Source organism: Bos mutus, chromosome 6 (genome assembly GCF_027580195.1).
Source record: "Bos mutus isolate GX-2022 chromosome 6, NWIPB_WYAK_1.1, whole genome shotgun sequence".
NCBI lineage: Eukaryota > Metazoa > Chordata > Mammalia > Artiodactyla > Bovidae > Bos > Bos mutus.
The window spans coordinates 36,469,254-36,481,673 of record NC_091622.1 but is presented as its reverse complement, the minus strand read 5'-3'; the positions used below and the strand labels follow the sequence as shown (position 1 = coordinate 36,481,673).

General features: G+C 39.6%; 1 protein-coding gene across 3 annotated transcripts in view; it reads right to left on the bottom strand.

Annotated features, from left to right (window-relative positions):
* The window catches only part of ABCG2 (ATP binding cassette subfamily G member 2 (JR blood group)), a 127,537-nt gene that overhangs the window by 77,665 nt on the left and 37,452 nt on the right, over positions 1–12,420 (bottom strand). The window lies entirely within an intron of this gene.

Here is a 12,420-nt window from a genome sequence, read left to right as displayed (position 1 = left end):
GTCGGACACGACTGAAGCGACTTAGCAGCAGCAGCAGCAGCAGCAGCAGTTTTTCTGGAACTCTCTTGCTTTTTCGATGATCCAATGGATGTTGGGCAATTTGATCTCTGGTTTCTCTGCCTTTTCTAAAACTAGCTTGAACATCTGGAAGTTCACAGTTGACGTATTGTTGAAGCCTGGCTTGGAGAATTTTGAGCATTACTTTACTAGCGTGTGAGATGTCAGGTGTCAGGCAGGGCTTATTATAGCCCTGGGGGCATTTGGGAATATAATATCTGTATTGGCTTCCAGTATATTTATTTTCACTACTACTTAAGTTGAAGCAAATAAAAACCAGTGCAAGAGGCTGTATGCACCATGACCCCCACCATGGCTCTGCTTATCAGCTACCAGGGGCCTTCGATCAATTCAGTGAGAGAACAGTTAGTCTCTAAATAGAAACAGGGTATAAACAACACTTTCCAAAAGTCTCACTATAAAAGAAAGGTGAGAGAAAGCAGTATATCTAAAGCCTATCTTGGGGCTCTGAGAAAATATTTCTTGTTTGGTTTAAATTAGGCCAGAATAGGTGTGCATGCCAAGAAGACAAGCCATAAAGAGGAAAAGGTGGTTAATCAGGTAACTTAGAAAACAGAATGGATCTAGAATTCAGAGGAATTAGAAAAGAAAAGCAAATATTATATATTTTTTAAGTTGTGACCAAAGGGAAGGGAGTCAAGATGTGTAGATAAATGTTTTAATTAGGGAAAAGAGAGAAAATTGAAAGAAATATCTTTGCTTTTTTCCCTAAACGCCTACTTGTCTTTCTTAAAAGTCCTTTGTTTTCCCATAGAATCCCTTTCTCCCCATCCCACTTTCCCCTATTAAACTGGTCTATAAACCCCAGGACCTTATCTTTTTTCCTTTAATCTGTTGCAATTAACTTTCAGCTCATCCCCCCCCACCACTAGACCTAAATTGTAGACAAAAAGATTTTCTTCCAAGGGACCTAAAGAGAGATTGCCGAGCACCAAGACCCCTAAGACTGGATTCTATAAATGTGGTGACATCAGAGTTACAAATGGACATGGCTTTCCCAATCACAGAGAAGTAAAGCTAGAGCAGGTTAGAAGGCTGAATAAATTTGAGGATGTGGTTTTGCTAGGTGGGTAAGGCAACAGAAAAATGGAGCAAGAGTTTGAGCAGGTTAAGTGATTCATCACAGAAAAGTGAAGGCAGGAAGACAGAGGTGGTGAGGGGACCTAAATTAGGGTCACTTGGAGGCTGAAGAGCTGAAACCAGAGGGTGAAGTCACTGAATATAATAATATTATATTATTAGCAATAATATTAGCATATAATATAATATTAGCAATCCAGGCTTGACAAGGTCCCATGATTTGAACATGACAGTTGAATTACGGAAATGGAAGAAAGGTATATCTGTCTTCTAGTGCTGAGTAAGAACCTGGCATCGGTTTAGCATCTTAAAGCAATACTCATTTATTATTTCACTGGAGGTCAGGAATCTAGGTGGGCTAGGCTGGGCTCTGCTTAGGCTATCATGCATTCAATCCAGTCGGTCAGCTGGATTCTTATCCGAAGACTTCCATCTGAAGAATCTGCTAAGGACCAATTGTTGGCAGAATCCATTTCTTTGTAGTTTTAGGACTGAGGTCTGTGTTTCCTTGCTGACAGTCAACCATCTTCTTCAGGCTGCCCACATTCCTTCTCATGTGACTCCTCATCTCAAAGCACATCCTCAAACTTCTCTCGGATTTTATATCCCTCTTTTTAAAGGGCTTGTGTGATTACATCAGGCCCATCTAGATAATTTCACTATTTTGGGGTGAATTCATTTGGAACTTCAGTCACAACTTCAGAATTCCTCAGAGCAGTTCCCAGATGGGGATTTTTAGAATTCTGCCTACACTGAAGGTTACGTTGAGATCAAAGAACACAAAAGCTAGGGTGATGGCTTGGTCATCTAAATAAACACAGATTCTGCCAAGGTAGTGACCATCTTGGAAAGAAGAGAAATATCAAAAACCAATTATCAATGTCTTTTATGGGTATGGAGAAAAGAGGCTGGCATTAATACAGAGAGACAGCATAATGGGGGGGAAAGGGGAGTGGTGAGAGAGCAGGGTGTGGTGGAGGTGTTGAGGCCAGATGTGAAGCCAGATCACCTTGATTCTAATAATTTTCTTTATGTAGCAGACAAGAAACCAAATAATTCATTTGGTTGTAAAGTTCACAGAGGTAGTCAAGCCCTAAAAAATAAGCATAGTAGAGGGGAAAATGTATATAATTAGGTACAGATAATTAATCTGCAGAGTTAGAAAGTGGGGCAGAAGATGTAACATTTGTCCTTGAAAAAGAGACTGAAAGTTTAAACGTTGACAGTTCACCAAACTAAATTTCACATATCTATAAAATCTTTAAACTTTTTAATTGAAGTATAATACACATATAGAAAATGTACAGAAAATCTAACAGCTTGATGTATATTTACAAAGTAAACACACTTGTATATCTGTTACTCAGATCAAATGTATGCATATATATATTTGTATGTGTACTTGTTATACGTCAATTATATTTCAATAAAAATAAACAAGCCAAAAAAAAAAAACCAAATAAACAAAACTTATATATAGTGATAAAAGTGAGATAAGTAGTTATCTTTGGAGGGGACAATAACTAGGGTAGAACATAATGGAAACTTCTGGGATATTGAGAATAAACAAATATAAAAATATATATACACATATATATAGACAGAGAGATAGAGAAGAGGTTAGGGTGGCAGATATACAGGTATGTTCACTTTTTAAATATACACCAAATCGTTTACTTAAGATATTCTTTGCTTTTTCTGTATGTATGTTATACTGCAATTTAAAAGTTTACTTAAACAAAAGACTTTATGAACACGTGATATGGGGAAAAGAAAGATGAGGAGATGCTAGATTAAAACAAGTTGATTAAGTAGGTTTCATCATTGCAGAACACGTATACAGCATTTGTTCATGGAAGCTCTTCACCAAAAAGTAGCTCAATCACTGTATTCTCAGAAACATACTAACAAAAATGTAAGAGAATCTTCTGGGGCCAAATGTGGAGGCCCTAAGGCCAAACCAAGATTGCAGATTTATCTTGAGAGTGAGAAACCATTGAAAGTTTAGTGTAGAGGGATGACACTGTCAAAGTGGTGTTTAGGAAGAGTAATCTGTTTACGTATAGGATGGATGGCGGATGTGGGAAAGCAGTGAACAGTCTGGGAATGAAAAAAATAGACTGAACTAGAGTTTTATGGTGGAAAAAAATTTGTGAGGAAAGAAACACCATAAAGGAAGAATTTACAGTCCTGGTAACAGATAAAACATTGAATGGGAGAGACAAAGAAGCTGGAACGTCTTGTGGGTCATTAAAGGGAATTACGAAAGTAGAAAGTATGTCTCCCACCTCAGTGTATTTCCTAAACGTTGCCTTGCTCAGAGCCTTGAACACAACAGATACTTGATAAATATTTATTGACTGAATAATAAAAGTGAGTTTATCTTATGTAATTCAGGGGCTTATCCACCCTGACCTGAATGTTGTAAAAGTGGAGAAGGGTTTATTGAGATTGCCCTTTTTCATATGATACCTTACTGACTACTATAACATTTTATTGCCTGTAGAGACAAGAATTCATTTGTGGGAGCAACTGAAGTTAAAGTGTAATGAGCATTAAATGACACATCATTCATTATATAATGTCTTAGACTTTTTTCATTTCTGGCTGTCATGCCATCTATTATAACAGATGATGTCAACAGAGCCAAAGCTTATAACTTCATCCAGAATGAGATTTTAGTCTTCTCCATGTCATCACCCATATTAGAGCAAGAAATATACATTAATTATTCTATTTTATAACAAAGTCAACAGCCAGTCTAGATGTACCCAAGGTTCATCTCACCTCTACAGCTTTTGCTATTTGACCCTTGGGTGCCTCAATTTCTTTACTTCAAATTAAGGGTGATAATACCTATGTCACGGGGTTGAATAAAGACAATAAAATTATGTATATTTGGAAAATATAAGGTAGCCTCAATCTTTCCCCAGTACCAATAGTAGTGGCTAATGTTTATTGAGTACTTGGTACTTGCCAGGCAGTGTTCTAAGTGCCTTTAGGTTTTGTGCAGTTTTTTCTAAATCTCATTTGATCTTCACAACAATGCCTTTAGGTGGGTTCTGTTAAAATTTTTATCTTGAAGATGAAACTGAAGCATAGTGGGATTATACAAAAACTGCTATAAGATTTCTTTGGAGAGAGAATGTAAAATAAATTTGTTCACCCTTCAATATCCTGCTCAGTCACAATGGATCAAAATAAAAGAAGAAAAACAAGAAAATCCAGGCAGTTGCAAAACCAAGATGAATATCTCCATGAAAGAAATCCAAAGTGGTGAGAATTACCAAGCTTGTGGGTTGAAGGTCTTGAGTCCAGGAACAGGTAATGGTGGTAAGGAGTTTGGCTCAATAAAGGGGACTCCACTGACAAAAAGTTGGGGACCAGAACCAGGCTCTCTGCTTGAAGCCCAGGCAGGGATGAGGCTGCCCACTTATAAAAGGGTGGAGTGGGACTTCCCTGGTGGTGCAAAAACTCAGTGCCAATGCAGGGGGTCCAGGTTTGATCCCTGATTGGGGAACTAGATCCCACATGCCACCACTAAAGATCCTGCATGCCTCAATGAAGACTGAAGATCCCATGTGCTGCAACTAGGACCGTCGCAGCCAAATAAAAGTATATTTTTAAAAATACACTAGTATTAAAAATAAATAAGAGTGTAGATAGTGGGAGAAAGTGATGTGTGGTATGGATGGAAATGCTGAGGCAGAGACACACCACCTGATGGTGAAGCCCCTCAGCCCATCATGTCTCCCTGGGGCCTCTAGGGGCCTCCGTGCCTCCATAAAGCAGGGTGGGCGGGGGCAGGCAGTGGACCCTGAGAGCCACTGGAGTGGACCTCTGACTGTGATGTGCCTGGTCTCACCTGTTGCTTCTGAGAAGGTCTCTAACACTGCTGGATGAACTGTGGCACCTCCACGGCCTTCTGTTCACTAACAGACTGTTCCTCAATAAAAGTGTGAAATTCAAGCTACAATCCCGGCCTTACCCAACCTCAGTAATTTGTAAGACTGATAATGAAATAAATCATGTTAATCCCAAAATTTAAAAAAAAGTACAGCTAAGTACATGTCCGACTCTTTGAGACCCCATGGACTATAGCCCACCAGGCTCCTCTGTTCATGGGCTTTCCCAGGCAAGAATACTGGGGTGGGTTGCTCTTTATTTCCATTAATCTTTCTTTTAACTGTCTATCCATTTGAATCCAGGAACTCTGCTCAGTGTTATGTGGCAGCCTGGATGGGATTTCAGTAAGTTTTTTTTTAATTTCTAAGAGTAATATTTTGTTCTTCTTCAAACTGGCCTAATCATTAGTCTCCTATTTTTGCTCATGTTTTCAAAGTCCTTTTTTAATCTAAAAGCATTTCAAGCAGACTTATTTTTTTAGTTTACTTATGATAATTAATTATAAAAGTTGAACTCTCTATGGTTCTGGGTTTGCTATCTATGGCTTGCTTGATTTTTGTTTTATACTTTTTACTATGAGCTTTTTGTTGACTGTCTCCAGGAATTCTTTGAGGCCTGCTTGAGGGTATGCTCATCTGGAAAAGTCTATTTTTACTTCTCTCAGGCACCTGGGGATAGTACCTAACCTGCTACTCTTTAAATTATAGGCTTGTGTTTTTGGATCAGGCAAAATATGTGGACTGAGTCCCAAACTATGTGACATCTAGCCAGAAGAAAAAGTTCTCAAAGAAAATGTTGTTGGTTTTTTTTTTAACTTCCATTCATAGCCCAGTCCAGCACGGAAACGTGTTCTTATGGTTCACCTTGAGTTTGCCTGTTGTGAGGGTATGCCTCTCTTAGATGTAGGTACTATGCTTCCCTTCTACGTGACTTCAGGCTTTGTTTCTGTCCCTTCTGTGCAATGCAGTTCAGAGTGTCAATAAAGAATACTGTAGGCCTCAGAGTATCCAAGGCTCTAAAATTTAGTTTACCTGCCTAGTCTGTACTCCATTCTGATCTTAGTGGGAATCATCCAATCAATTAAGAGTGGTTTCAATATTTTCAACAACGACCTACTATATACACATGGAACTCTGCTCAGTGTTATGTGGCAGCCTGGATGGGAAGGGAGTTTGGGGGAGAATGGATACATGTACATATATGGCTGAGTCCTTTCACTGTTTACCTGAAGCTATCACTATATTGTTAATTGGCTATACCTCAATGGAAAATAAAAAGTTTAAGTTAAAAAATAAGAGTGGTTTTAATATTTTATCAAGCATTTTTAGATATTATGTAGCTGAGTAGTTTCAGGGCCTCTTAACTCTGCAATATTGCTGAAACTAGAAATTCTCAAATGTATCTGTCATCTTTTTCACTTTTTCTTACCACTGTAGTGGCTCAGACAGTAAAGAATCTGCCTGCAATGTAGGAGACCCAGGTTCAATCCCTGGGTTGGGAAGATCCCCTGCAGAAGGGAATGGCTACCAACTCCAGTATTCTTGCCTGGAGAATTCCATGGACAGAGGAGCCTGGAAGTCTACAGTCTCAAAGAGTAGGACATGACTGAATGATTAACACACACATACACAGAAATTTCCAAGCATTTCACAAGTAGAAAGAATAGTATGATGAATGACTATATGCTAATCTCAACTGGTAGTCAATTTTCATTTCACTGATACTCCTCTTTTTTCCCCCTTTCCCACAGATTACTTTGAAACAAATTTCAGACAACAAATAATTTTATTTCATAAATATTTTCTTTCATGTCTGAAGATGTGGATCTTAGTAATTTTCATTTTATCTCAAATATTCATCTTTCACCAACTTAAAAAAAATAATTTATTTATTTATTTATTTATTTTTGGCTGTGCTGGGCCTTCCTTGATGCCTGGTCTTTTCCTCTAGTTGTAGCAAGTGGGGGCTACTCTCTAGCTGCAGTACATGGACTTCTCATTGCCACAGCTTCTCTTGTCGCAGAGCACAGGCTCTGTGGCACACAGGCTTCTATAACTGAAGCACCTGAGCTCAGTAGTTGCGGCTCCCAGGCTCTGGAGCACAGGCTCAATTGTTGTGGTGCATAGGCTTAGTTACTCTGTGGCATGTGGGATCTTCCCAGATCAGGGATCAAACCCATGTCTCCTGCTTTGGCAGGTGGGCTGCCAATTGATCCTGATGGGCTATAGTCCATAGAGTTGCAAAAGAGTTGGACAAAACTTAGCGACTTCAACAACAATATTCAACATGGTACTGGAAGTTGTAGCTAAAGCAAATTAGGCAAGAAAAGGAGAGGTGACCAGACTTGAAGGAAATAAAATAATTTCTGTTAATAGGTGACATTATTTTTTATGAAGAAAATGCTAAAGATCTCACACAAAAAAAACTTAGAGCTAATAAATTCATCAAAGCTTCAGCATACAAAGTCAATACATAAAAATCAGTGGATTTTCTATACTCTAGCAATGAACAATCTGAAAAGGAAATTAAGAAAACAATTGCATTTATAACAGCTTCAAAAAGAATAAAATAAATTTAACCAACAAACTGAAAGACTTGTACACTGTAAACTACAAGACAATACAATAATTTAAATACAAGACAATACAATAAATTAAAGAAAACATAAATGAATGGAAAGACATCATGTATTCATGGATTGGAGATTTAAGATTGTTAAAATGACAATACTACCCAAAATGATCCACAGATTGAATGCAATTACTCTCTAAATTCCAGTGTGTTTTTGCAGAAATAGAAAAATTCATCCTAAAATTCACATGAATCTCAAAGAATCCCAAATACCCAAAGTAATCTTGAAAATGAAGAACAAAGTGGAGTTCTCACACTTTCTGATTTCAAAAATTGCTGGAGAGTAACTTCATGGGAAATAGATGGGGAAACAGTGGAAACAGTGTCAGACTTTATTTTTGGGGGCTCCAAAATCACTGCAGATGGTGACAGCAGCCATGAAATTAAAAGACACTTACTCCTTGGAAGGAAAGTTATGACCAACCTACATAGCATATTCAAAAGCAGAGACATTACTTTGCCAACAAAGGTCCAGCTAGTCAAGGTTATGGTTTTTCCTGTGGTCATGTATGGATGTGAGAGTTGGACTGTGAAGAAGGCTGAGCACCGAAGAATTGATGCTTTTGAACTGTGGTGTTGGAGAAGACTCTTGAGAGTCCCTTGGACTGCAAGGAGATCCAACCAGTCCATTCTGAAGGAGATCAGCCCTGGGATTTCTTTGGAGGGAATGATGCTGAAGCTGAAACTCCAGTACTTTGGCCACCTCATGCGAAGAGTTGACTCATTGGAAAAGACTCTGATGCTGGGAGGGATTGGGGGCAGGAGGAGAAGGGGACGACAGAGGATGAGATGGCTGGATGGCATCACTGACTCAATGGACGTGAGTCTGGTTGAACTCTGGGAGTTAGTGATGGACAGGGAGGCCTGGAGTGCTGCGATTCATGGGGTCGCAAAGAGTCGGACACGACTGAGCGACTGAACTGAACATCAGCATCATGGCAGTGTAAGATGCTTTATTTCTCCCCCTCAATTTCCAACTAGTAAGACATCCATAACTTGCCTCTGCTCAAACTACCAGGATGCTGCAGAGACCCACACATCTGTATATCTGAAGGTGGGTGGTTTGGAACACACAGAGGAGGTGGAACTAGGGTAACAGTGGCGGCAGTGCCTACAACCCCCGCTTCTCTTCTGAAATGGCTAAGCCTGCAGTCCCAGAGAGCCAGGCAGCAGCCGTGGAGGCAGTGCATATGGCTTCCTGGTCATGGCAGAACCAGGCAGCAGTAGTGGCAGGGCCCATGACTCCAGTCCTTCAAGCCATGGTGGTGCCCGTGACCCTCATCCCCCTGCCCATGGTGGTGCCTACAAACCTGACAACCCCAGCTGTGGTGGAGGCACCTGTCTGACCCCAGCTTCTCCCACCCACCCCTCCTGCTGAGACTAACCAAGTGACCCCAGACACAGCGGGGCACCCATCATCCCAGTTCCCCTGGCAGCAATGACAGTGATAGCAATAGCACCAACATCAGCAGGGCACCAATGAGCCCAGAGGCACAAGCAGGGACCACGGAGGGCACCTGTGACACCTCTGGCAAAGGCAGTGAAGAGTGGAAAGTGCCAATTCTCAAATATTGTCAGAGGCAGCTCAGCAAGAAAAGTTGAAAACTTGTGCTATAGCACCATCTACTAAAAAACAGAAGAAAGACCTCTAATTATCAATCTGTTGAATTGTTAGAATCTAAGTAAACAAAACTTCATCTAAATTAGAAAGGGGTTTGCTACTTCAAACCAGGGGCTTTCCAGAGGTTAAAGCATCTGCCTACAATGCGGGAGACGGGGGTTCAATCCTTGGGTTGGGAAGATCTCCTGGAGAAGGAAATGGCAACCCACTTCAGTATTCTTGCCTGGAAAATCCCATGGACAGAAGAGCCTGGTAGGCTACAGTCCATGGGGTCACAAAGAGTCAGACACGACTGAGCGACTTTCTTTCTTTCTTTCTTTTCTTTCTTGTTACTTTAAATGCACCAGCAGAGAAACAACTCATCAAACACTGTGAAAAAACCCACACAGTATCACAAAAAGAAAATGACCAAACTTGAAGTCAAGGAAGATTGTGATCCAAATGACAAAGAATTAAAAATAGCCATCATGAAAAACTCAACGGGCATGAGAAAGCTCAGAAGGCAGTTTAGTGAGCCTAGGAATAAAAGTAAGGAACGAACCAATACTTTACCAAAGAGATTGAAACTTTAAAAAAGGACCAAACAAACTGCTGAGCTAAAGAGCTCAATAAATGAGATGGAGAATGCATTAGAAGTATTGGGAAATTCCATTTTCTCACAAAGAAGAGAAAATTAGTGAGCTCAGAGATAGAAATCTAGAAGTGATTTAAGCAGAAGGGGAGAAAGAACCAAGATCTTAAGAAAGTGAAGAAACTCTATCCAACTCCATTAGAGAAGGCAACATAAAGAAAATGGGTATCCCAGGAGAAGAGAGAGAAAATGGAGCAGAAAGCTTATTTAAAGAAATAGTAGCTGAGAATGTCCCAAAGATGGGGAAGGAACTGGACATACAAGTCTACCAAGTTAACAGAATACCTAATTATCTTGATGCAAAAGAATCTTCTCCAAGACAGAATTTAATAATAAAGAAAGAATTTTAAAGATAGCTATTCCCTGGTGGCTCAGTTGGTGAAGAATCTGCCTGCAGTGCAGGAGACCTGGATTCAATCCCTGGGGTCAGGAAGATCCCCTGGAAATGTGAACAGCAACCCACTCCAGTATTCTTGCCTAGAGAATTCCATGGACAGAGGAACCTGGTGGCTACTGTCCATGGGGTTGCAGAGTCAGATACGACCAAGTGACTAACACACACACAGGGGACAAAAGATAGTAACCTACAAAGATACCCCCATTAAGCTATCCCAGCAGAAACTATAGAGCAAGAGAAGGTGGAGTGATATATTTAAAATATTGACAGATAAAAATTATCACCCAATGTGGAGAAAAGGGAAGCTTTGCTTTGCACACTGTTGGTGAGAATGTAAATTGGTGCAGCTTCTGTGGAAAACAGTACAAAGGTTTATCAAAAAACTGAAAATAGAACTACTTTATGACCCAATAATTCCACTCCTGGGTATACTCACCCCTCCCCTCCAAAGAAAACCAAAAACATTAATTCAAAAAAATTCATGAACTCCAATGTTCACAGCAGCAATATTTACAATTGCCAAGATATGGAAGCAACCTAAGTGTCCATCAAAAGATGAATGGATAAAGAAGATGTGGTATATGTATTCAGTGGAAAACTACACAGTCATAAAAATAAACTTGCCATTTGCAACAACATGAGTGGATCTATAGGGTGTTATGCTAAGTGAAATAAATTAGATGGAATATTCTCATGTATATGTGTAATCTAAAAAACAAACACAAAAATGAAAAAAGACTCATAGACTCAGAGAACAAAGGGTGGTTGCCAGAATGGAGGGTGGGGGAAGAAATAGATGGAGGAGATTGACAGGTACAGATATCAGGTTATAAAATAAATAAGCCATGGGGATGTAATATACAGTATATATAGTTAACAATACAGTATATATAGTTAACAATACAGTATATAAAGTTAACAATATTGTAATAATTTTGAATGAGAGATGGTTATTAGACTTATCATGGCAATCATTTCATAATATATGCAAATGTCAAGTCACTATATAGTACACCTAAAACTAAATAATATTGTATACCAATTATATTTCAATTTTAAAAAACGGTGTTGAGAAAACTAAATCTATGTGCAAAAGAATGAATATGGAAACTTTCTTTACACCACAGACAGAAAACTAACGAGACGGATAAAAGAACTAAACCTGAGAGCTAAAATCATCCTAAGAATAGATTTGGCAATGATTTCTTCAATATGACACTTGCTTACTTTACAGTACGCTTTCCCTCCTTGGCCTATGACCACTACATGCCAATAGCAACCCTCAGACATATGACCACCAAAAAGGGTAGCAGACATCTCTAAACATCGTCTCGGAGAGGGGCGGGGGATGCACTGCTCTCACTTGAAACCACTGCAAGACTGAAAAAAGATTTGTGTGATGTTAATAGCATATTTTCAGAGTTGGAAGAGAAATCTTCATCTAGTGGGGTATCGTTTTTGACAACTATCCTTAACATAGAAAGTTAAACTGGCTGACTGACCCTTTGGGAACTTCATTTATTTAAAAATTCTTTTTTAATATAAGAATTATGCGTCTCGTTTCAAGTGATTCAAACGATTCAGAAGTTTTAAAAAATCAGTGAAAAAAAAATTTCACATCTGTTCATGGGATTTCCCAGGCAAAAAGACTGGCTGCTGCTGCTGCTGCTGCTAAGTCGCTTCAATCGTGTCCGACTCTGTGCGACCCCATAGACGGCAGCCCACCAGGCTCTGCTGTCCCTGGGATTCTCCAGGCAAGAACACTGGAGTGGGTTGCCATTTCCTTCTCCAGGGGATCTTCCCAACCCAGGGATTGGACCCAGGGATTGAACCCACTTCTCCCGCTTGGCAGGTGGATTCTTTGTCATTGAGCCACCTGGGAAGCCTTTGCTGAACAGAAGTGACAAAAGCAGGCATCTTTGTCTCATTCCTAATTTTAGGGAAAAGGCTTTGTCTTTCACCATTGAGTAAGATGTTAGCTATGGGTTTTTCATATATGGCCCTTAGGTTAAGGAAGTATCCTTCTACTTCTAGTTTGAGGTTTCTTTTTTTTTTTAATCATAAAAGGTACTGAAT